This window comes from Lontra canadensis, unplaced genomic scaffold (genome assembly GCF_010015895.1).
Source record: "Lontra canadensis isolate GAN:19392208 unplaced genomic scaffold, GSC_riverotter_1.0 scaffold70, whole genome shotgun sequence".
In the NCBI taxonomy this organism is placed as follows: Eukaryota; Metazoa; Chordata; class Mammalia; order Carnivora; family Mustelidae; genus Lontra; species Lontra canadensis.
The window spans coordinates 6619420-6647029 of record NW_022631064.1 but is presented as its reverse complement, the minus strand read 5'-3'; the positions used below and the strand labels follow the sequence as shown (position 1 = coordinate 6647029).

At 38.3% G+C, this 27610-nt stretch overlaps 1 pseudogene; it reads right to left on the bottom strand.

The window, feature by feature from the left end:
* Nucleotides 1–15753: 15753 nt before the first annotated feature.
* Nucleotides 15754–22142, bottom strand: LOC116881036 (annotated as a pseudogene).
* Between the last annotated feature and the right edge of the window lie 5468 nt (nt 22143–27610).

The window sequence follows — 27610 nt, the reverse complement described above, 5'->3', positions numbered from 1 at the left end:
GACTAATTCGTGGGAGATGCCATTCTGGCTTAATAAGCTGCTGTTGTTACCTAAGTGAAGGCTGGGTAAGCTGGAAATATAAAGGAAAAGGTGCCAAGTTTAAAATCAAGCATCAGATTTTTTAAAAGTACGATTTTGAGCAAATGTTGTATCTTTCATCAGGCAATTATTAAGCTGTTGCAAAGATATGGGCCAAACACTTTGTGAATCTTGAGGGGAGAAAAACAAGATGAATAAACTTCGTTCCTGCCCTCAAGGAGCTTATACCTTAATAGTTTTTTGATTAGAAACAGTAAGACAACTTTTTCAAAGTGAGAGATGCAAACGAGGATGTAGATTATGTCATTAGGAAACTATGGGACCACCAGCCTAACCGTCTGTCTCTAAGATCCAAGAAGAAATATTCGTGTCCCCATTTTCCTCTCAAAGTTAACAGGAGCATCTGTGTTGCACTTGGTGACCCTTAATTGGGCGAGCCAACTTTTTCATGAATAGCCTATTCACACACAAGGATCTGGACATTTATATTGACTTTTACCATTTCTAATTATTTTTTACAAGTGATACAAAGGTGGGGGAGTGAATGAGAAAGGAAAAGAATTTTTAAAATCAACTCCTGAAAAATGACATAGTTTCACTTTGCTCTTTCATTTAATTTAAGTGCCTTGGTTATTGCCTTTATATCGTACTTATTTGTAACGATCAGTTACATTGCTGAATAGCAGAAATAGTAAATTTAATAGATTGTGCTTAATATTTTGCTCTTGAGCTAATGTTCTTCTAAATTAGTTAGGTTGAAATGATTATGTCTTCCTCTACAACTGCCTCAAATTCTAAAAATCCTTGTACCTAGATTAAGGATATTGAAAGGAAATGTAGCAGGAGGAACGGGCTGAGTGTTACAGGGAGTAATATCTCAATGCATTGTTATTGCTTCATTGATTGGAGTGGATCTTCCCTCTTATTCATTTTCATAGGTGCTCCCATGGTGACAGCAGTTGTAAAAAGTGCCAAATAACTCCTAGTCACAGATCTCTGTTTTAACAGAATACTTAAGTCTTGCTATAAAGTGTTTTAGACCAAATATGAATTATTTTTGGAGAGTTGGCAATAATTCCTTCGCCTCCCAGGTATTCTTCATAGCTTATGGAATGATTATGCTTTGGTTGAAAAAAAATTATATATATATATATACACATATATATAAAATATATATATAAATTATATATATACATATATCATATATATATGAAATATATGTTCTGTGTTTCATATGACTAGGGATTCCTGTTGAGAATAATCGAACAAACTTGTTATTTAAAAGATTGCAATAAAGACAATGGACATTAAAAACCACACAGTGGGCTTCAAGAGGGCAGTTGATGCACAGATGGTTTCTAGGCATTGTATACCATAAAAACAGACTAGCAAGAGAAGGAAGGTGGAAATTTTGGTTTGCAGGCAAAATCAACAATAGTATTTTCACAATCATTGTTCTCCTTTTGAATCCATGCTTTTCTTCAGACTTTTCTGAAAAACACCAGGGCTTTATTCATCTCCTGGTTCTGTTTGTGGGTTTGCAGAGGTGTCATTGTTCTTAGCCACATCCTGTTTTCCCTTAGATGGCCCTTTAGGTTCACTGGGAGTAGCTAGAAGGTCAGCTTTGTTGTCTTTCACGATGAAGAAAAACACTCTAGTTCAGGAGAACCAGGATCCAACTTTAAACTGCTCCTTTTAGTTTGCAGTTTGGACCATGAAGTTTATTTCCCACCAACGGTAATTGCTGCAAAAACTCAACCCTGCTGGGTTGGTAGATGGCATTTTGCGTGTTTAGAAGGATGCAGAATTATTTGTGGTCGGTCGTGGACAGTTTTCTTTTAAGTATAAGTCAGTTCTCAGCTTGCTCTTCCCCCGAAATGGTGACCAGTCTCAGAAAAATATTTGGGGGAAAAGAGTTTGCCTGCTTTCTGCCAGACTGTTCGATGTTCTCCGTGTCCCGCCTCAGCAGAGGGGCTCTGGGACGGGCTTTCCCGGGGGGGAGCACTGCTGCTAGCTAAAGGAGACCTCAGGAAAAGTGTGTGAACATGGGTGGGTAAAGCTCTTCACCCTTCCGGTCACATCCCTGCCTCTTTTGCCACAAAATTATTTTAGATGATATACCATGAGTGATGGTATTTAAAACTGTACATGACATATGATTATCCCTGTAGTTCAAGAACCAACAGTTACACGGTTTAAAGCCTTTGCAGTCTGTTGGCATCTTCTGGGTGCATTGAAATCTTTCCGTCTGTGACCTCCTTGTCTAGCTTAAGGAAGCTCCCGCCTCCGCATACAGTCTTGGTCTAGGCCTCCATCGGTCTCATTCCTCCCATGGCACATTTCCCCACATCTAGGTTAAGCACCCAGTGGGCTCTGCCTTCCCAAAGTCCTAAGGAATAGGTCAAAGTGTCTGTGCCCCAACCCCCAAGACCAAGCCTCTTAGGTATCTTTCTACCAGTGAAGGTTTGAGATGCGTCTTTTATTCTTCTAAATATCCAACAGGAATTCTTGGGTCAAACTCCCATTTCCCCCAAAGACCAACATGAATTTTCAGATGTTTCAATCTTAATCCTTAGAGAGAATTTTTTGACTTATCCTTTAACCTGCACGTCACCATATTATAACTCAGTCTACTCTTTTGATGCCTTCCAATTCTCCAAGTTTCCTGCAAACACAAAACAAAAAAACAAACTAAAAATTCCAAACACTTCTTCATGGCTCTTCCTCTGGCTGTAGAAAGCCTCAGCCAAAACTTTGAAATTACTTTCCTAGTTTCAGATTGGACGGGTAACAGTTGTATGTTTTCCTTTTTACATTTGCAAGGGAAGCCATTGGTGAGTTTGGACAGTTTATAGCAGATTAATTTCTGTTTGCTTCATGGTGTACGGACAAAGGATCAAGCTTGAAATGAGAAGACCTGGGGGAAAATGCAGCTTAACTATTTACTTGCTGTTTGATACCACACGCTTTTCTTAAATCCTTAATAGAATGGGTTTCTTTTTCTGTAAAATGTGACTACTAGTGCTCATCCTGTGGTTATTAAGGTTAAATGAGATCATTTAAATGGGAATAGTTAGCATAATGTCCAGGATGTGGTAAGGAGTCGAAAATATTGAACAATGAATCAATATTTGGTTTTGCTGTATCATGATAAGTTATTACCGACCTTATGAGCAACCCAACTTTAAATGAGGTTACTAATTACTTGTAATATTGACTATTATTTTCACTCTCTCCCTAATTTGGTAATGCCATTTTGTATTAGAGCTTTAATTTTTACATGATTATTTTTTAGGAATTTCAATAACAATACTATTTGATGGGATCCTAATCAATTATATTTCATAGGCAGATATTAGGTTATGATCATTTCGCTTGAATTTTTATGGAGGGTCTGTTCTGGGAACACATGATTAATTCTCCTCATTTGTTATTTATAATGACAGGAATAGTCCCCATTTATTGAGCCAATAAATAATTGTGACTATGTGGCTGGAAGATTAAGTGCCTAATATACATTATCTCATTTAATCCTCACTTCAACTGGATGGTGTTGAGAACATTCACTTTATTTACAGATTGGGAATCGGAGGCTTAGGGAAATTAAATAGCTTGCATATGTTTTAGCAACCAGAAGGTGGGAGAGCTTTATCTGAAGCCAATTCAGATATCTATGTTTATACTTTTAACAACACTATATAGTGTATCACTTAACGCTATCTTCTTTCTTTCTTTCTTTCTTTTTTTTTTTACTTAACTCTCTCTTGATAACTTCCTCTGACAATAGTCTCTCCTCAGAACCAGTGATTCGCCTTATCATCCAGCCTAGCAGACCCCCTGATCTACAGTCAGGCAGGTGGGGCACTCCCAAATGGTCATCAGCTTTGCTTCTGTACATCCCTGAAAGATCTCCTTACTGGGCACCTGGGTGGCTCAGTTGGTTAAGCAACTGCCTTCGGCTCAGGTCATTATCCTGGAGTCCCAAAATCAACTCCCTCATTGGGCTCCTTGCTTGGCAGGGAGTCTGCTTCTCCCTCTGACCCTCCCCCGTCTTGTGCTTTCTCTCTCTCTTTCTCTCCCTCTCATATAAATGAAATCTTTAAAAAAGGGAAAAAAAAAAAAAAAGCGCCTGTTCACCTAGTGTTTCCGCTCTGGGCACCCAGATCCAGATGACAGTTGTCCCATGAGAACATGCACCTTGGACTCTTGCCTTGAATACTCAAATGAGATCTTTGAACCATAGTTATTATAAAAGAACAGAAGAAAAATATTTGAGGATGAACCCACGCTACAGTTTAAAGTTTAAACTTGAGCAAAATTTTCACAAATCAGGCTGAAATGGCAACATGAAGAAAATATACATGGAGCTGGGAAAACTGCTAGCAAAAATGTGGCTGAAAAGCACTCTCTTTGGTCTTCAACTTAAAAAAAAAACATCTTCCTCTGGTGTTTGTGTCCTTCTTTGTTTTCTGTTTATCTTGTTGTGTGACAACAACTCCAATCCAAATGTCGTGTTCTTCCATCAGGACTTCTAAAAGCCAATCCTGTGCCTGCTTAAAAGTGATTAATCAAAGCTCAGCCTTTCAATATAGTTGCCTCAAGAATACTTTTACACAGTATTAATTGTTACTACTGGGCTTTGCAATATGTGATTTTACAAAATCACTTTTTTGTAATGCCTACTGCAGTTGCTTGCTATATGAAAATGCTTTGTTTCTCAGATCTCATGGGCTGGCTATGATAACAGTCGTAAAGACCACTCTGACTTTCAGCTGACAGGGACAGTTTCCCTCACTGTTCATAAATCTTTCCCTCCATTCTAGTTCCTGTATTACAGCGTCAGAAATTCCCTCTGTTTACAGAAGCCTGGGACATGCTGGTTATTCTCCTTGGCCATGTCCCCAATGAGTGCACTGTATTACCCCACAAAACTCCCTAAGCTAGTCCGTGTCATAATTCTTTCAGCTTTAATGTAATCTAAATATAAGAGACACAACTGAACAAAACTGCATATTTACCTAGTTGGGGACAAGGAAGGTCTTCATAAAGAAGCAAACTAATGAAAAAATTCATAGACTTAACTACCTAAACACTTAAGCATTCTCTGTAACAGTGGTGACAACATAATAGTCAAGAAAATAATTAGGCAAATGAAAAACTAACAAAAATATTCGCCACTTTACATACATGAGTTCTAATAAATTAATGAGAAAAATACAAATGGGCTGTGAGAGAGTAAAGAACATGAAGAGGCAAGGGACCACAAAAGGAACTTTAATATACTGAATATGTGACCAATATTTTATTCTATCAGAAATTAGGGAAATAAAAACATCTCACTTATTAAAATAGAGGTCAATTTATATATATACACATATTTATCTGTGACGGAGAAACAGGGGTAAGAATGATATGGGTACAAATTTTCTGGATTCCTTTTGAAAATGGGTTTGTAAATTGCTAAATATGTTCTTGCCACTTGGTCCAGTAATTCTGTTAAAAAAAAAAAAAACTACCATGAGAAAAGAATCTGGGATTCACACAGATTCAGGCAGGAAAACATAAGTTGTAGACCTAATTTAATGGGGAAAATTTTTAAATATTATGTGTTCGGATGAAAGGAAAGGCGTTGTGAAGGAAATCATGCGTGTACACAAGGAGAAGTGGGTCTGATGCAATTTAAGACCATACTTTAGAACAATATTTAGTGATACATTATAATGCTGACTTTGACTTGCTGCGGTGTGATGCTGATTGGAGGAAGTTACAGATACAGGTGTGAAGGCACACAGAAAAGAAACAACTACTCCAAAATATTAATAACAATGAACTTTTAATGGGTATTGGGATTTAGCAGTAATTTTTGGTTTTTGGTTATATGTTTTTTTTTTAATTTTATTTTTTATAAACATATAATATATTTTTATCCCCAGGTGTACAGTCTGTGAATCGCCAGGTTTACACACTTCACAGCACTCACCATAGCACATACCCTCCCCAGTGTCTATAACCCCACACCCCCTCTCCCAACCCCCCTCCCCCCATCAACCCTCAGTTTGTTTTGTGAGATTGAGAGTCACTTATGGTTTGTCTCCCTCCCATGGTTATATGTTTTTTTTTTTGTCAACAGCCCTATATGACTTGGGAAAAGATGAATATATTTTAAAAATAAAATTCAAAGACTTTATTACTCTATCAAAGTTACTCGGCTGTACCACACTTGAGATGGAATATGTTCCTTCCTTGTTATTTTCCTTCCTTGTTATTCATATTTCTAGTCCTAAATCTACTTCTTTTTCTTTTGTTTGCAGAATGTGTTCATGAACCTGTATTTCTCACTCGGAACTCAGAAAAAGATTAAAGATAGTCATTACCTTCTTTTCTTTTTACACAGGCAGCGAAATCTATTTTTAATGGTTCCGTTTTAAATCCCTGCTGTTAGAAACATTTATTTAACCTCTAACTCTGCTCTACTGAGACATTTTTGTTTACATCAGGTTAGACCTTGACCTTCGCAACCCTAGACTCAGGGGAAATTTGTTGTTGTTGCTGTTGTTGTGCGTTCAAAAAGATTTGATTGAAATTGGTTTGGCTCATTCCTTTAGGTTTGGAAATAGCCAGAAGCAATTTTACTTTGGACTATTTGGGGAGACTTTATTTTTTCCTCCTCTGGCTTAAGAAGATTTCATTACGAACATGAGCTTATACCAACAGTGAATAAAGTGTGTGTCAAACTTGCTTGTTTCACAAGCTTGAGTGGTAAAAAATCAACCATTGCCATTACTGGCAACTTGTCGGCTCTCTCCTGTTTCCTTGGAGGTGTTCTGATGTGTAGACTGGAGCCGCATGGCAGGCCCTTCACTGTCCCCTGGAGAGTTTGTTAGGATGAGGCTTGGTGACTAGCCCTAGGCAGCTAGCGTCTGGTGGCCTCCCACAGAGACGCCCTCAAATGCTTTTGGAGGATTTTGAAAGAGATGTAAAGAACTCGACTTCTGGAGAAGATCAGGAGTAGGTACAGATGTTTTTTCTTATTCCATGAAGTGAGAATATTGTAGCTGTGGCAAAAGCTTTTAAGTATGCTCAGGAAGAGGGTAAGAAGGAAGAATGAGCCCAAATCATTTCCACCCATCTCTAGAGCCCCCTACAGCCCTCAGACTCTGAGAAAATATTTGAAGGTTTTTACTATATCTACAGTATTACCATGTATCCCAGATCACTCCCCAGGACACAAGGGAAGAGCAGAGGCCTCAATAGCCACACCATCTGGCTCCCCATTCTCTACTGGGGTCTCTCCTGACTGATTATTACGGAGAACATCCCATGCATACTCAGGTATACAGTCCATGGTGCTCATAATTTTTTCCTAATTTTGGCTCCTATGGTGATGTTTGGTTTTGGTGTCCTCGGTGACCTTGAAGCCATACTGAGTGCGGGTGTCAATTCAGCAACTTTGCAAGGCCTCTCACCATGCAAAGGCCACTGATGCTTGCACCGGGGGAGCTAGCTCCTGAAGCACTGGGTGTTTTCTCATCATGTTGACTGCCCAAGCTCTGGACTTAGATAACCAAGGCTCCTCAATTTACTAGCTGGGTGACCTAGGATAAATACTCACTCTCTTTGGTAGACTCTGCTGGCTGCCTCCTACTACTACTGACAGAACTTTTCATCAGCAGAATTCAGAGCAATGTGCCTAGCAAAAACATGACCTTCACTGGCCTCCTAGGCAGCTGAGTGTGGGCATCGGGTAATGTGAGACATGATAGAAGTAATGTTTGGGACTTTGGGACAAGGCAACCTGAAGGGAAAGAGATGAGTGCCCTTGGTTTCTGCTTTATTTCATTCTTGCTACCTGGAAAAGTAAATGTGATTCCAAAGCTTGGACAGCCACCTTAGGCAGCCACCTAAGTGAATTTTTGGAACCGAAGTCACTTATGGAAGATTGCAAAGCAGAAAGCAGGAAGCAGAAAGAAAGAAGCTCATATTTCAGATGTCATCTAGCTAGGAAATAAATAAACCTCAAATTTGTGTAAGTTACTGTCATTTTGATCTTTTCTATAATATGCAGCCAATCCTAATCCTGATAATTTATCTAAGAAAGGAGGAGGACAATAGCAATACCTAAACCCTGGAGTTATTGTTAAGTTATATAATGAAATAATATGGGTGATGAATTTTTGTGTGTTTAATAAAATTTAGATATTTTCACTAAATAAAAACCTAGTTTGCACCTAATAAAAGTTAGATGTTTAACCTGAATGAAACTTTGGATTCCCCAAGTCCACTCTTGAGATGAAATTTCATAAAAAAACGTGGTTTGCCCACAGAAATAATTAAAAGCAATTTAAATTTTAATTGGAGTTACTAAGAAATATCAAAATGTGTGCAATTTGAAAACCAGAGACACTTTACATTAAAGGACGAAGTTCCTTTTTTTGGGTTACTTATTTCTTTTGAAAAGATTTCAGACTTAACAAAAATTGGTCAGAATAGTACAAAAAACTTCAGTAACCTCTTTACCCATATTCCCCAAATGTCAACTTGCTACCACATTTCCACACTCATTCACTTGCGTGCCCATTATCATTAGCTTTGTTCTTGAACTTTGGGAAAGCAAAGATGCTCTCCTGTTCACTCTGAAACACTTGAGAATGTGTCCCCAAACAAGAATATGCTCCTAAATCACCAGCAAATGACACCCCAAATAAGGAAATTGACACTTATTCCTTTTCTCATGCACTGCACCTTCCCTGTACGAGTGACATCCTAAACTGATTCAGAGCACATCGGTGTTCATTAATATGAATTTTCTTGCATACTTTGCAAACTTGGAATCATTTAAGACAGTTGTACTTTTCAAAATTAAAATAAAAAATCTTAATCCCGGTATGCACCTATCCTCATCCTCCATGATCCCCTAAACATGTTGCATTTTAAATCAAATATAATAATAATAAACAACTGAGCAAGACTTTATTTTTTTTAAAAAAAGTAGTCCCCACACCCAGCATGGAACCCATCACAGGGCTTGAACTCATGACCCTGAGTTCAGTTTCAGGAGTTGGACACCTAACTGACTGCACCACCCAGGTGCCCCAAGACTTCCTTTAAAAAAAATACAAAAAATAATATGATGCTAGAAAAATTTGACTTTGCCTGCAAAGCTCTTTAGCTGTCAGGGAAACATAAGTGTATGAAGCACAATGCAGTCTATCTTATTCACACGTCAGACAAAGTCACAGGACATGGGTGCATGTGTCCACAATTGCTTTGTTTTTCTTCAATCTGCATCTTCCACCATCTGAAAGTTTTGGAAAGATCAATGTTAGAAAAAACCATGCTATCCAGAAAAGGCTATCCATTGTGTTTTCTATACTGGAATAGGCATACCTTTTTCTTGAGAACAAAAATGTCCCCTTCTTCAATGCATAAACTCTTATCCAAAACTTTGACTCATGACATGCTTTAACTCTGTAGCAACTATTAACCTACAATTTTTTGTTCTTTGCTGGGCAAATGTAGAACTTGACTACACTTTCCAGGCTCCCTTGCAGCTCCTAAGGAACATGGTGAGGAGAGTGAGGCACACCGACTACCTCCAAGCTGAGCTTGTGAAAGTCTTGGCGCATGCTCCCTGTTCTCTGTCTTCCTTCACATGCTGGCCAGATGCAGAGCTGCAGTATAGGACTCCAAGGTCTGGTGACAGAGCCCCTGAAGGGAAAGAATCTGGTTCCTGCTTGGAACAGAGGCCCTCCTCTTCCTACCCTATCCCTTCCCAACCAGCGCAGGACTGGGAAGTGTAGGAGCAATGGACGTTCGTGGTTGAGATTTAGTATTATTTGTGAAGATTCTTAGCCTGCTCTAACCAATTCATCAAAGTGTCATATGGGTTCCTATTAGGATTAGATCACAGACAGCATTCGCTCATGGATCGTTTTCCCGAGTGGCTGTGTACAGCAAAAGTCGGCTGACTGAGCAAGACACTTTCTCTTACCTCACCATGGAAATTTCCTTTAGTTTTTGTGAGGGATGTTGCAATACTTTTTAAGGCTCTCTTCATACGACCAAAGTTCCAAACAAGGCTCTCAGATGTGTCCAACTTCGGTGGCTCATCTGGAGATGGTGATATGTGGTTCCAGTGGAAATTCACAAGCCTTATGGGAGTCAGCGGAGTGGTGCATGGAACTATTCCCGGTCTGGTCCAATGCAAACACTAATTAACGTTACTGTAACACATCTTTGAGTTGCAAAAGGGTTAATACTCTTTCTTGTGTGTTTAGTTTACTGGCAAGAATGACTGAATAATAGGGAGGACTAAACTCAACACCACTAAGGCTTTTCCTTTCCTTAGAAAGAGCTTCTAGCCACGAAAGGTGGATTTACTTGCGTTCACACTACTGTGCAAGAAATGGGAACGACCACGCCATCACCTCTCGGGATGCACAGGTCTTTTGTGCTACTCTGCCCAGCTGGGATGCTCCTACTTGTTTTTTAATCCCTGGTCCCTTTACTTCTTGGAGTAGACCCTGGGGCATTCTCGGCAGAGGGCCGTTGACACTGGAAATTCCTCCTTTTGGTTGATCAAAGCTGATGCTGCCTGACCCCACCCCAGGAAGTGGGGGCAGACACATCTGTTCATTCTGGCTTCCTGCCAATAGGGGATTTACTCTCGGGTGAGTAGGGGAGAGGGACTTTTATGTCGGGAGGGGATTTATTGTTGGCTGACGGGGTGTGGCGAGTGTGAAGGGTGGGAACCACTTCAGCTCCTTGGCTGGATTGTCTGACTTTTTATGCAGCCGGGTTTAATCTTTGTATGTAGGCTCCAAGACTTTTGTAAAGGGCAAGTGCTGAATCGGTGAACTTTAACGATACACTGAGAAACTTTTTAGGAAGTATAGATTTGCAAAAAGCAAGAAGATGAAAGTGAAGGTTAGCTGACTACACACAGTAAGATACTGTTTGGAATCAAACAACGACTGAAGATAGAATTCTGGCAGTCCTCGCTGGTTAGTGATCATAACCCCTCAGGAGGAAGGGGAATAGAAGCCAGGCCACTTGGTGTCCTGAAATCTGGCCCTCGTTAACGGTCATTAGACCACTTCACATCCCAAAGTCTTCATAGCAACAATTGCAATGATGCTAAAATTATGCATCAAATTCTGTAAAACATTCCTTATTTTATGAAAGTATTACGTGCCAAGAAAGGAAGAATATGACGTTACATGGTACTGAACCAGGAACACCCAACGCCTGGAGTAGGAAGGTTGTCTGAGACCAGAATATGGTCCTGAGCACGACAATGTTTTGGTGATTCAACAGATGAACAGAAAAGACGTGTCATGGGCTTTAATTGAGTTTAGCTTTAGAAGTTGAGAGAAAGCCGGTGTTTGGCCCTTTAGAAAGTCCTTAACTTTTCTTGTCTTCATGTTGTTTTTTCAAGACTGCCAAGGCCAGAGATTTTCCCTAGATATGAACTACCTGCCACCTCACAGATCTTACCTAGTGATACTTAACAGTTTCTATGCCCACTGCCAGGCCATATGATAAAGTCTACTACAGAAGAAATATGATTTATGGTCTGTGTTCTCCATATAGCAGGGATTCCTGTTTGAAGCCTCAATTTAAGGGTTCAGGCAGGGCCACAGCCCAACTGTAAATGAGAAAAAGATACTGTCTCACCAGACATAGTCCCGGTTGCATGGTTTGCAAGTGGAGTGTGGGCTACATTTCAACCCTCACCAGTCTTTTATATTTTTAACCCACACATCTTTGTGTGCTTTGGAGTCCATCATATCTTACGGATATGGAGCATGATAACTTAATGGAGTTGTGGGATATGTCTGTCAGAAATCTTAGTTTCATAAGGCCCCATGAAGATCTTTCTGGTAAATAAATCATCCTCAGGGAAGAGAAATTAGAAGCAGACAAGTTTAATACAAGGGCAACACACCACAGGAGAATAGTCTGAGAGGATCCAAAGGCAACATGACGTCTGTCATAGAGCTAGGCGACAGAAGGGAGTGTGTGGTGACTGTAGGTGACCTCAGCTAGTTGGATCCAGCAGCCCAAGAATTTTCGGTCCAGATCAGCTGGAAAAGTTGGAGGCTTTGAGATGGACTCAGAGTGGCTGACTGACAACTTCTCCAGTATAAGATCAGTGAGGGAATGTGGGAAATGTCAGCTCTGTATATCAGCATACATGCGCTCTTTGGAGAATTCCAGAAATACCCAGGAGTGGGGAAGATATTTTAAAAAGGACTAGAGTCCTAAAACTGTGAGTCGAGGAGGAGTCATAAGAAGATTTTTTGTTGCTGTGATTGTGATACTGTTTTTATCCCAACGCAGGGGTAAACTGGGCAGCCAGAATAACACGTACACATACGAAAACGTGAAGCAATGATACATTCCACTCCAGTCTAACTTTTGCTTACCGCCCGTTCTGGAGCACAAGGTGGGGGATGATTGCAAAATGTTAAGTCAACACCATTTGTGTATATTCCACTTGGGTTGGCCTCACTTGTTACGAATGATGGTATATACAGGACGGTGAGTAACTTCCACGATTAATAATTGGAGATTCCCAGGTAGTTCTTTTAAATTTCTATTTCAGCAAAGTGATGGGGGGAGGGCAACGTGGAGGGGGGGAGTGTTTGAGAGGGGACAAGAAGTGACTGTGGGTAGAGTATGAGTACAAGGTATGTGAAGGGGGATATACCCTAATTCAGCAACCAGGATTCCTGGGTTCTCTGTCTCCTTCTGCTCCAGTCAGCAAAGCCGGAGTGGGAAAATCATTTCCTTCCTCTGAGCTTTGATGTTCTCATCTGTGAAATGGATTGAATTGATTAGCTTTCAGAGTTCTTCCCTGAGTCTGATGCTCACATTTGTTCCTGAAAACAATAATTGTTGAAAGTGAAATTTTGCCTGCCAACCCTGTGAATGGTTTGCGCCTTCTTTCAGTAGGATTGAACTGCTACCAAAGTGCCACCTAAAAGGGTTAGCTTTCTGACTGGAGCCTTTTGGTCAGTCAAGCTGAGCCCTGTGTGTAAACATACAGAGATATTTCGGCACTGCTGGGTATTCGATGTTTTGCTAAGTTTCCTGCCCTTCCTTTGCTCTCCTGCTTCCTACATGTCAGATTCCTACTTCCTTTTTGGTCACTGTGTGTGTAGGACTTCCAGCCCTATCAGATTGGCTGGGCATTTAGGCTGTGTTTTTGCACGTCCTGCCAAGATCAGCATGGTCATTTACCTCTGTTTATTTTCCCTTCCCAGACATCAGGTGTTGTCTGCATTCCAGCACCCCCGCAAAAGTACTATCTCCCTTAGTGAGGCTGCAAGGCCTCTGATTGTTGCTAAAGTTGGTGGACTTGGAGTCGGACCAGCCATCAGAGGCACCCATGAAACAGCAGCCCATGGCATTTGATTTCTCCAAGTTTTCAAAATCTCTGCAACAGCAATTGAATGACATTGTTTATTAATGTTTAAAGATTTTATTTATTTATTTGAGAGAGAGAATGAGAGAAAGAAAGAGAGAGAGCAGGAGCGGGAGTTGGGGGTGGAGTAGGGGAAGTGGGGAAAGGGAAAAGCAGGTGCCCTGCTCAGCTGGGGACCCCATGCCAGGCTCTGTCCTAAGACCCAGGATCATGAGCCTAACGGAGACGTTTAACCAACTGAGGTACCCAGGTGCCCCTCGAGTGACATTTTAAATAAATAGTTTTATGAAAGAGAGAGGAGTTTAGGGGAGGGACTAAGAGAAGAGAGGAGAGGAGAGGAAGCTAAATTATAAGGGAAGGAATCCAGAGAAGAACAGACTCTTTCCATACTTCCTTCCATCACATATATGACAGTTTTGTCTTTTTAGGATATATCGATCTGCTTTTTGATCAAACTACATTTCAACATTAAAAAATTAAATGTAGAGGCACATGGGTGGCTCCATCTGTTAAGTGTCCTACTCTTGGTTTGGGCTCAGGTCATGATCTCAAGGTCATGAGATGGAGCTCTGTCAGACTCTGCACTCAGTGTAGAGTCTGCTTGAGATTTTCTCCCCTCTGCCTCTGCCCCTCTCCCAGCTCACATGCTCTCACTCTCTTTCTAAAATAAATAAATAAATAAATAAATAAACAAACAATTTTCAAGAATATTAATTTTAGATAGATTCTAATATCGGACATTTTGGCTACACTTTGTAATGCATCAGGTTCTGCCTTACCTAAGGAATTTAAGCCCTTTTCCAGAATCGTCTCCTGAAACCCAGGTCCTGGTAATTTGTCTCCCCTGCTAAAGCATCTTCATGGGCTCCTTGACCCCAGTATATTTTTCTAGTTTTGAATCAAGCTGATTTTTTTTGTCTGTTTCCAGTGCTTTTCCACAGTAGCTAATATAGTTGAAAATATATGGTTTTCATATAGTTGAGAATAGACTTACACATCTGAATTCACAAAAACACTAAAACTATTATTCTTGTAGTTAGATTTTCACTTTATTTCCTTATGGAAACTATGTTGAATTGAGGCCACATACTTCTTAAACTAGATGCCTATCAAGTAAGTACCTGAAATCTGCCACAACTACTCTTATGCCCTCTGTATGAACAAATGAGGTAACCTGTATCGTTCCCATCTGAACATTGTTGCAGAAGAAATAAAGAAAGATTATGTGGTTTGAGGATCGATTGACCAGCATCTATATCGATGACAGGAGGGAAAATGTGATTAAGTGAAGGCAAAGGATTTCTGTCTTGTAATATTGAAAATATTAATGATGGGGAGGAAGTAAAATACTGTGCAGAGCTGATAATTATTGTAGAATTTGCTTTCCCAGACATCTTTTGTATCATGATAATAAGAAATACATATAAAATTATGCAGAAGGATTTAGAAGTGATTTGGCTCTCAATAAGGATAGAGGGAGAAATTTAATCAGGGCACTTATTATCATATATCAATATAAGCAATATAGGCCGGGAACAAATGGATGCTGCTGCTGATTTTCTGTGTTTATGGAAAATAAAAGCAAGGGAAAGAAATGATGAAACAAAAAATGTTAGGGGCCTGCTATATGCTAGTCTCATGCTTGGCAATAATCTCACTTAATCTTTATACCAACTTCCCTGAAGGAGTTTCCAGTATCCTCATTTTACAGATGGGGAAACATAGGACATAGAAGGTAACTGGTCCAGAATCCCACAGCCAGGGATTTAGCTGAGCTCAACCTGCCCTCAGAGACTTTATTTTTTCCACCTTGATCTCTTGTGATTGGTTTTGTTTGTTTGTTTGTTTTTCATTCAGTTAATTCCTTCTTGTTCTGGAGAAATTACACAGGATTTGATCACTGCTATCTGTGCAATTCCATGTAATATGTTAGCTACCATTTTGAAATCATTTTAGCACTGAATATTCAAAAACTCACCAGTTTCAAGATGGCATCTTCATTATGCATGTATACATATTATTTAAAATAAAGAATATCCTTTTTCATTTTGGCCAAAGCAAGGCTAAGTTTCCTCCCCTGAGTTCTGACCACCTGAATCTTCCTGTTCAGGTTTCTTTTTCTTTTTCAGTTTATAATGTTTTGTTATGATTTAAATTTTCTCAAAGAACTATTTTATGTCATATGTGTGTGTGTGTACATATATGTGTACACACACATATATTTATATACTATTATATATATATATATAAAACAGAAGAACTATTTTATAATTTATGTATAAACTTCATACATAGGGTAAAATTTCAGAAAGACTCAAAAGGCTCTTTTTCACTTTCTTCAAATTTTGTTTCCGGGCATTAAGTGTGTCATTCAGCTGTTGCCATTGCTGTTTTCCAAATGTCCGATGTGTACCTTGAATGACAATAAGACCATTTTAGTTCTTACTGTATCAGCAACAAACACTTCAACATCATCAGCTCCAATCTGAAGTTCTTGACGCAGTGTGTCAAAGAAATTTCTTTATTATCCACTGCCGTTCCCATAAAAGTAAGCAGTCTCATTTTTGCTATATTCCGTTCATGTAATAGACCGAGTGAATCAGTGACGTCTTTACTATTCTGATAAAACTTGACATATGACGCAAATCTAGCGCTCACAGAAATGGTTAAAAGAATGAATAAGTTCGCCTTCCCAAAATTTGACTGGTTTTAATGTAAGAAGAGAGTCAAAAAGAAACGCATCTCGATCTTTTCAAGGCTCATATAATATACATGTCAGCATCGGCCCGAGCTGGGAAGTGTTGTCCTCTGTGTAACTTCCTACCAATTCCACACATGAGTTTGACAGCTGGACACTTACTGATATGCTTATTCTGGAGAGCCAATGAACCACTCTCCTCTGGTCACAAATGTACTGTAATCCATTGTTCAAGTCTGATTATTACCAAGTATGTTTTTGGAAACATATTCCCTAGATGTAATAGACCTTTCATAATATAACTTATCAATGTCAAGGAATTATGAAATTGTCATAGCAGCATTAACGTTGAATCAATTAAACATCCAAAGGAAGCTATGGTGTTTCATGCTTTGGAAGATGAGAAGTGGTTACCGGCAAATCCACAGGGACAGAGCACTAAACTTCCAAAGGATGAGTAATCACTCTTAAAAACAGTATACACCTGGGGCGCCTGTGTGGCTCAGTGGGTTAAAGCCTCTGCCTTTGGCTCAGGTCATGATCCCAGGGTCCTAGGATGGAACCCCACATCGGGATCTCCGCTCAGCAGGGAGCCTGCTTCCCTTCCTCTCTCTCTGCCTGCCTTTCTGCCTACTTGCGATCTGTCAAAATAAATAAAATTTTTAAAAAGCCTTAAAAATATAAAAAAATTAAAGAACAGTATACACCTGTCTGAGATGCTGTATGAAAATATAGGACAATGGTTTTCTTAGAAGCTGTGAAAAGTTAAAACAAGACACCAACCAGACAGCTCTCCTACTTCCCAGATGCATTTCAGGACTGGTATGTCTCTATTGCCTCAAAATCAAAAGTCAGAATCAGAACAAATTACAATTAATTATTACCACTATGATCCTCCATCAAGAATCCTTTAGAAGGATAACATTTCTTATAACTGCTAGATTTCTGAGTCAAAGGTGATGAAAATCTCATTTATTTTTTTTAACATACTGTGCAATCCTTTTACATCTTAGAGAATATTTGGACTAAAATTTGGGAAATAGACACATGAAATATTGATTCTTATTTCTGGTGAGTAATCAGGTTAACCCTATTGGTAGAATGAGGTTGAGATAATTAATAGGTGGATTTGCCAAAATGAGTAAATGAATCCATTACAATACATTATGTCACAATCCTATCTCTGCTACCATCATTTTAAAATAAAAATAACATTTAACAAGTTCTGTGCCCCGAAGTTGAAAATAGAATGTTATAGAGTTGTCATTATTTCTTCTCTGGGAAGGATTGTGACTGATAAGATAACTATTGCCTAAACTATTTTAGTATGTGGAATTGGCACAGATAAATTCTCTGCTCTATGTACTAATTACAGTAATTTGATCATTATAATGATTATAATTTCATATTCACTTTATATGAGATAGTCTCTTAACACTGCCTGTCACATCATAGTAAATTTGCTTGTAAGATTCTTTTGGGGAAAAACTATTATATCTTATCAACAATGTCTTTAGTGGCTTAATTATGATATGCCTTCAGGATTTTTATAACACCTCTTGTAAAACCTGTTTTCTGAATGAGATTGCTCTATTTCTAAGAGCTGTGTCAAGATACTGTTTTAAATAGTTACTTGCATGTCTAACATATTTATGAGAAGCATTATTGAAAACAACCTGAAATTTCAACAAGGAGATACTTATTAAATTAATAATGGCATGTCTCTGTAATAGAATATCAGATATTTACCAAAAAAATGAGGAAATGTTGTGTACTGATTCAGACAGATTACTAAGCTATACTCTGGCATGAAAACAGTAAGGTACAAAGTAGTGAATATAGAATATATTTTTTTATATAAAGTAGGGTGTGTCCTCAACATCACTCACCATCAGCATCAGGGAAATACAAATCAAAACCACAGTGAGATACCACCTCACACAGTGAGAATGGCTAAAATTAACCAGTCAAGAAATGACAAGTGTTGGCGAGGATGAAGAAAAAGGGGAACCCTCCTACACTGTTGGTGGGAATGCAAGTTTGTGTAGCCACTCTGGAAAACAGTATTGAGATTCCTCGAAAAATTAAAAATAGAGCTACCCTACAACCCAGCAATCGCACTATTGGGTATTTACCCTAAAGATTCAAATGTAGTGATCCAAAGGGGCGCGTGCACCCGAATGTTTATAGCAGCAATGTCCACAATAGCCAAGCTATGGAAAGAACCTAGATGTCCATCAACAGATGAATCGATAAAGAAGAAGTGGTATATATACAATGGAATACTATGCAGCCATTAAAAAACTGAAATCTTGCCATCTGCAACAACATAGATAGAACTAGAAGGTATTATGCTAAGTGAAATAACAATCAGAGAAAGAGATTTATCGTATGATCTCACTGATATGAGGAATTTGAGAAACAAGACAGAGGATCATAGGGGAAGGGAGGGAAAAATGAAACAAGAAGAAACCAGAGAGGGAGACAAACCATAACAGACTCTTAATCTCAGGAAAGAAACTGAAGGTTGCTGGAGGGGAGGGGCGTGGGAGGGATTGGGTGGCTGGGTGATGGAAATTGGAGAAGATATGTGGTATGGTGAGAAAATAAATAAAAATAAACTAAAATAGGGTGTGTGTGTATCTCCATATCTATATTTTCTTGCATTTTCAATCAAGGAAGACTCTGGTAGAACAGATGGTTTCCTGAGGGTGAGGGGAGGGGTATGCGTGGAACTAGATGAGTGGTGAATGGGGCTTAAAGACAGACTTTCACTGTATTCCTTCTCTTAGATTCTCCTTGGTGACTCCTGGGGCCATGAAAATTTTTTGATATTCACTCTGCCTACTATATCAAACTTTCTTTCTTTTGGATTTTGAGTCATATGTATGAAAGCCTTTACTTGTTGTCATTTTATCACTTATATAACTTTTTGCAATTAAATATTTGATCCATTTGTAATTCACTATGGTGCATATTGTGAGAAACAATGGTTATCCAGTTGTCTCAGCATTATTTATGAAGAGACTGTCATTTCCCTATTGACTGGACCTGTTACCTGTTCACATGTTGAATTAGCTCAGTATTCTTGAATTTTCTATTCCATTCCATTCCATTCCATTACATTGGTTTGTCTATGTATATGCTCCCATGATTTAGTTACTTCGACTATCTGCTTTAAAATTTATAGGTCTGGTTTTCCCTCATTGTTCTTTTTCAGAGGTTTTCAGGCATTTTAAACATTTTTAAGTAAAATCTTCCAAAAATTAGATTGTCTGATTGAAAATGTTGACATTTATTGTGCTAAATCTATCCATTAACTTAAGGAGAATTGATAACCTTCTGATGCTGAGTAGTTTTCCAGTTGGTTCTTTTGGACTTTTCAAGTGTATAATCATATTACTTGCAAATAGTGATAATTCTACCTTCTCCTTCCCATTTCTCTTGTCTCTAATTTCTTTTTCTCATCTAATTATAATGATTAGTTAAATATGCTCCTAAAAACTCTGCAAAGACTCACCAAAGGAACAGTTTTAACAAAAGAATCTGGGTGAAATTCTTAACCCATTTATACAAGGCATTGTTTTGAATAACTGTTTTGGCTATATCAACATGACCTGTTAGTTAGAGATTTTTTCTTGATGCCTTATTTCTAAGAAATGAGAAATGACTTCACTTGTTATTAAAACCATCTTCAGTATATTAAACTGGAGCTTTCCCTAAGGGCTAGTTTACAAAGAATCATGATTCATCTGACATACTGTAAGGAAATATACATAGACAAAAGAGAGATTTTAGCAGTTGACTGGTTAATCTCTCTTTTCCCCCAAGCCAGGTATATTGGAAATGATTGAAGTAAAATGTGTGGTTTACATCCTACTCCCCAACTCCTGTATGTTTGAATTCAACTCTCATATTTGAACATAGTCATGCCAGGTTTAAGAATGATCTTCCTCAACTATGGTAGCAAGATTAATTGTCTAGTGTGTTACATGATGATCTGTATATTTTATATTTAAATCTAAAACTCCAGTAGCTAACCCAGGGTTGAATTTGGTCTCAGTATGAAGCAAAAGATATTTGACAACTGAATGGAAAGGATATCAACCAAACTAAAATTTGATAAATTTAGAGATTTTTCATTCATGAGGTGAAGTGTTAGTAAATACTTTTGAAAATCCAAGGCTAGAATTGCCAGTCACAAGACTGGATTTCCACAATAAAAATTCACATATTTTCTTACAGACATTTACCTTTAGCATATTTTCTAGATGAAGGACTTCGTTATGAAAGGAAAGGAACAAAGGAAATGACCAAAGTCTACCAAAGTTAAACAGGGCACGGTATAGCATTGATACAGACAAATTACACACACACACACACACACACACACACACACACACCCCACATCCCAAGAGAGCCTCCTTACAAATAAATTGTCACTTGATTTATAAATCAAGTGTCCCCTTAGCTTCCAGGGGCCACAAAGGCCCATACTCTTTGAGGAGACCTGAGTTTTGAAGGAATTAATCTGCTTTGAACCTCTTGAAGCTACTTTCTGGACCAAATAAAGATCAGTAAACCCGCTAGAAAACAAGAAAACAAGCTCAACATAAGACTTCCCAGTTTTGTGTTCTAACAGTCCAATCCTCTATCTAGTGTAGCTGAGAAAAGAGAAGTGGTCATTTGGGAAGACTGATGAAAGTTGACCCTAATTCTAATTGCCACGTTTAGCTAAGTTTACGCTAACTTACATGTCTACAGGAAACAGGCAGGACAGAGAGCATCCATTCAATCATGGAAGTCCACCAGCATATGTTACCACCATTCCCTAGGATGAGTGTTTTTAAGCCACTATGTCTATCAACTTGGTAACACTGAGGCCATCTCTCAATATCAGAGAGTTTACATTTTGACCTAGACTTCCAATGATGAATAGCGGGTGATTTCTACCAGGTGAAAATCTTATTTATCTCTCCTAGGCTGAGGGTAAAAAATCCTGAACGAGAGCCAAAAGACACATGAACTAGATTATACGTACTCAGAAGGATTTGTAAATCAAGTGACTGCTGACTTGTAAGGAGTTTCTCTTGATGTGTGTACGTGTGTGTTTTGTGTTTCACTTGTATATATCAATGCCGTACGGTGCCAGGTTTTGTAAATTACCAAATATATAGTCATAACCTAGTGAAAAGACTAAATATTGGCTTGGAGGCACTGGCTGAACTTTACCATTTTTCTTCTTATAATTAGATTTTTTTAAACTTAGCCCCACATACCGCTACTTTTAGCACGATGCAGCAGGGTCTAGTTAAGTTATGCTATATGCTTTTCAATTAAACCATAACTTTCACATGTGCATTTTGTTGTGCTCACTCAACATTAAATAAATGGATAACACCTGAATAAATTCAGAGCCCCAGAGTACACCAATTCTTGGAACTAATTTACCAGTGAGAGGTTTTTCATTTTAGTTTAATCAAGAGTGTTACTGAATTGAGGTAAAACAGAAGTGACTTAAGTACAATCTCTGCAAACAGGTAATAATAAAATATATATAATAGTATTTATGACTGGTTGACCCATTTCTCAACCCATTTAAGTCTGGAAAGATATGTAATAAATTTGAGTCCGGTTTATGTACTTGGACTATTCATATGTACAGTAAAGCTCTTTCATAAAGCTTCTTATCAGGGGAAATGTCTTAGAAAGGAAATGGAAAATTATGGGCATGGAGATAGTACATAAGATTTCTAGCCTCCCATTTTACCATTGTATCTCCTTATTTGTATTAAAAAACACAGCTACTGACAATGACACTATACATGCATGTAAAGTGTCAAGGAGACATATATCCTCAGCAGTTCCTGGAACGCCAAGAACTCCGTAGCCTTTCCCTACCGCTGATGTCATTTTTCTTGTAACTGTTTCTTGGGAAAGCTCAGTGGCAATGACAATAAATATGACATTCCTCATTTTTGAAAGCTTTCACACTTGGTTAGGTATCTAGTGTGGGGACTCATACAAAGAACGCATTGAATGAATATTGCTTAATGATGATCACTCCCTGCCAGATAAAATGAACCTTTCTGCATGAAGCAGATGCTGACAAATTGATAGAGACTGTAATTCTGAGAAAGATCTAGATTTTTCAACTTCAGCCTGTGAACCACTTGTCTTATAGGGTTCTTGGCAAAAACGAAAATTCCTATCTCATATCTAAGACCCTGTGAATTAGAACCTCTGAGTGTAGGAATTTTCATGTTTAACAGTTTTTCGGGTGATACTCCTGTATTACAAAATTTGACAACCACTACCCATTTAATCCTGGATTCTTGGAAGAGTACTTCTAAATACGTACATGTGCATTTTCATGTAGACCACTAGAAAGGAAGACTACAGAGAAGATGATTTTCAGTATTGGATTCTGAATTCTTGATTTAAGTGGTCAAAATAATACTAGGTACCTAAACTCTTAAGCAATGCCTGTAAAATTCTTAAAAACTCAGCAGAAAATTGAACCATTTCCAAAGGCAAATATCTGGCTTTTGAGGAAGATCTGGGCTTTTTTTTTTTTTTAACTATACTTTTTTTTTTTTTTTTAAATCTGTAAGCTTCATAATAAGTGAACAAAGAAAAGTTTTTGAGTTAGTTCTCTACTGGAGAGGTTGGGAAGAAAAGACAACAGATACAGAGCACAACTTTTTACTTATTTACCATGAGCAGCAGGAGAATGTGTACAAGGTGTATGGAGCTGCAAACATTTCAGGAATAAGTGTAACATAAAATAGCATAAAATTACTTCTCAAATATAAAAAGCAAAGGCAAAGCCCCAGTAAGAAGGTCTGGGATGAAAGAAATGTTCCCAGCATGAGGGGGCGACTGGCCACACCTAGAATTCAGTTCACACCAAGAAGGAATGCATATACTGCAGTGCCTCCAGGAGAGAAAGCAGAACTTAGGGAAACAATTTTAAAATATGGATGCTTCGTCTGATAATGATGAGCTTTGGTCCCATTGTAGGTGAGAGCTTAGGACACAGGCACTGAGATGTGAATGGTAAAGTCAGATCTAAACTGGTAACTGTGCTCAAATGCTTAAAGAGATAGCATAAGAAAAGGGATTAGCCTTATGCGAGGTTTGAAAATAAAACCTGAAGACCAAAAGGTAAAAATAAGAAAACTGAAATATGAAGAAATTTTCTAAAAAAAAAAAAAATTCAATGAAAGCCGTTCTACAAAGAAATAGGAATGATGGTTTAAAGTGTTGTCATCTTGGAAGCAAGAGGCTATTTGAATAATCATCTAGAACATTGTAGGACAGTGCTTCTCAAACTTTAATGGGCATATGGATCACGTGAGGATCATATTAAAATGCAGATTCTGGATATGTAGGGTGAGACTTGAGTTTCTACCACATCTAGCAAAGCTCTCAGGGAAGCCAATACTGCTGGCCCCTTAGAGCGCATTAGACATCAACATTCTAAGGTATTTTCCAAATCTAAAAATCCAGAATGGATTTACCTTGTGGCTCTGTCACGTTCTGTGTATTTGTGGAACTAGTTCCTTATCTTTTCTTTGTCCCAGATTTTCTCATTTGTAAATTGGAAACAATCAGAATTGTGCCATGTAGGACTGTTTGGAGGATTTGGTGATTTAATGGACATAGAGCAGGCAGTAGAGAATCTGACACGTAATAAATCAATAAATGTCAGCTTTGATTATTGCTGCCATTTTTATAAAGCTAAAAAGTTGTGAAATACAGAATGCTTTGGCTTTTTCGGATTTCCATCTTCGCTGATGTAATCAGATTGTGTTTGTCTGGAACTGAGCAAGGATGCCTTAGAGTTTCTCCTGCTCATTGCCAGATAGAACTCCAGTTGTGGCCTAAAGTCATTTTTAAGTTTTGCTAAATTCCAAAGGAAATGAAATCTGCAATGACTCCATTATGCAAATAATAGTAATGTTGAAGGAACAGGGGAATGGATTTCTAGAGACTGAGTTTTCAGTCCTGCCTCTAATTAACCATGTAAACTAATAGTATTCTCCCAAACCTAACAGTCTCACAATGCAGGAGAACATGTGCTCCTTTTTACTGCTGACTCAAACCCCCAGGACATCTTTCATGGATTGGTGACTTAGCCATAGTCCAAGAAACAGAGATTGCCATCGTTCTTTGGGCCTCACATGCTCTTCTGGACTTTAAGTTATCCACTATGCTGTCCATTTCCTCTGATTTCTGGCTAAATTCCCTGTTCCTAGTGATGAAGAACTATTGGCACTCAAGCTAGCATCAAAGTCAAGGGCTGGAAACCCTACCTAATTGGGTGACTGTGGCTTAATGGAAATAATGACTTAAAAAAAATTTTTTTTTTTTTTGGTACACCTTATCCCCCAAATGTCTTAGCGAATTAAAAAAAAAAAATCTAAAATTTTAAATGAACATTTACGACTCACTTACTCTGTCACTTCCAAAGTGCAATTTTAATCTAAAACATAGTTTTACTTGAATGATATCCAGGAAATAGAACAATATATGGTAAATCATCAAGTACTTTTTGAATTCCTACCATGAATTCCTACCATACTGTGGCAATATGGAGAATATAAGAAGTGTAAGCCACTGCAGTTTAACATATAGCTAAGAGGATACTACTTACATATATGGAAAAGTTAGAGTCAATTTAACATGGAGATGAGCAGAACTAGCTCTGAGGGCCACAACCTGATTAGCAAGCACATCCCTCCTTCTGTCCCTCCCCTTCAGAACGTCCATTCACCTTTCCCTACTCAGCTTTTTCTCCCCGGGACCCCATAACACTTCTAACATACTATAAAATTTGCTTACCTAATATTAGATTCATTATCTCATTGTTTTCCTCCACAAGGATGGGGTTTTTGCCTCTCGTTTCTTGGTGGATCTCCCGTGTGTAGAAGAATGCTTGGAAGCACAGTAGGTGTTCAAGAACAACATTCTGAGGGATGGCGTGATTCATTAAAGAGACCAATACCAAGTTTGAGCCTGCATTTCACAGCTCATAGACCTCCAGTGTTCCTAACACACAAAAGAGGCCAGCAGAAAACATTTTAAACTGACTAGTTTGTACAAACCGTATTTGTTAATCTCTGCTCGACAATACTCAGGATTTTGGGTTTTTTTTCCCCCCTTTTGGCATCTAAAAATTAGGCTGACCTAAAGACACAAAGTGATGAGAATGAATTATAGATCATTACTGTACTGCCATTCCAAGAGGAAATGAATTCTGCAATGACTCCTTTATGCAGATAGTAGTAACTGTGAAGGAACATGGGAATGGATTTTTTGAGATCTAGTTCGGTGTCCTACCTCTAATGAGCCATGTAAACTGATAAATCTCTTGATAAATCTCAGAGTTCCAAAATCATCAGTTGAAATATGAAATTATTTCTAAACGATAACCAAAAATATTTAACTTTGACATCTAGCTTTTTTAGATACTAACTTCATTTTGCCCACCCCATTCCAGAGCCCCTATTCTATTAATAGTTCAAGTTTAAGGAGTTAGAAAGGACAGAGAGATGAACAAAGGAGAATGGTACCTGATGGGAAACACTCACTGTTATTATCATTGTAACCAAGATCATAAATATAAATTCAGGTAAAGAATCAGACTGCTGATAGTCTGAACCTGGTTCTACTTTCCCTCAGCAAAACCCCAGAAAAGCAAAAAGCAAAAACAAAACCAAAAACCAACAACAAAAAAACCTTGAAATTCAGTTTAAAAGGGCTTTGAGTAGCAAAAACAGTGCCATGACGTTTATCCTCTAGGCCTATTTGGTTACATCAGACTCTCACCTGGAGTCTACTTACTGCACACATAATTCATTTGGGCTAGAGTCCCTTTTTTTCCCCCTCAACCCAAAGGAATTAGAAGCAGCAAATTTTACAATGTTACCAACGGGGCAGATCTTGTCAGATAAACAACTTGAAGCTGATAAGAAGAGTTAAAGACAGTCTTTCATTCAGAGATGAGATATTGTAAACACATTACATTAGCATCATTAGATTATAATAAATTTTAAAATGATTTTCTGACAATGATCTTGACTCACAAGAGTAGATTAAATTATATTGACCACCTTGTGTAAGAAGGCAAGACATATTTCTGCTAGAAGAGTTTCTGTTAACAATAGTTTATATGCGGGCGCCTGGGTGGCTCAGTCAGTTAAACATCTGCCTTTGGCTCAGGTCATGATTCCGGAGTCCTGGGATCGACTGAGCCCTGCATCGGGCTCCTTGCTCAGTGGGGAGTCTGCTTCTCCCTATACTCCTCTCCCACCCCTGCTTGTGATTTCTCTTTCACTCTCAAACTATAAAATCTTAAACAAACAAACAAAAACATAATAATTTATATCTAAACACTTTTGTTTGAGGTATCTGAAAAGACCCATTCATATCAAACTTTTATTCCCAGGTGATGTTAGATAATGAGGTACATTGTATTATCTCTCCTTAAATTTCTCTGATAATTATGAATCAGTATTTTGGGCACTCCTCTTATGTCGACATGTTTTCTCTTTTTTCAGTATTTGTTGGGCAGTGTGGGGACCTGCAGTGTAAAAATATAGGTCCAGATACTGAGTAATCTAGGAATAGATGGATAAGTCAGATGAAGAAGAAATTGTCTCGAGCATGGGTTTTGGAGATGGCCTGATCTGGATGACAACTCATGCTTACGTAAGACCTCTGCTACTCAGATTCCTCATGTGTAAAATAGTGATTGTAATATCTATGTCCATAGATGTTATGAGGATTAAATAAAACATATATGCCAAGCACTTACATTTACAACCTGAAATAGAGATACCAGACACATATTTGGCGGTGAATGAATAAGCCGGTTTATCCTGGACGATTTATTTATAAACTTTTGTTGCTTCATCTGTAAAATGGGAAAAATAGTGTTTAACTTCATAGAGTTTTTAAAAATTAGCCACAAAAAATTAATATGCTTATGTACATGGCACATAAGGTATCCCCAGAATACCATTAAAGCCTAATAAACCATATCCATTAGAAATACTATGTTTTAGTAATGAGAAAACAAATGCCAAGGTATATGGTGTAATATGAGTTCAGAAAAAGGGCAGGCCAGTGTGAGTGGAAGTCAAAAGGGAAGGCTTCATCTAGAAGGTGCAATTCTGAATCATTGTCAAACTCATTGTCAAACGCTGAACCCGATAGAGTTCAGCTTCTCTGTCTACTCTCATGGCCCGCTATGTCCAGCTGTCCTGTACCCAGTGAAACAGAAGGTCCTAAATCAGTTCACTGAAAAATCTAAAAGGGGGCACAGATATTCAGGGCAGGGCTGGTGTGAACCTTAGCGGTGGCTTCTGTGTTCCTTTGGCAAAGGGCAACAAAGCAAGAATGATTGGTTTTGTGAACATTACCTCTGCAAAGGCATT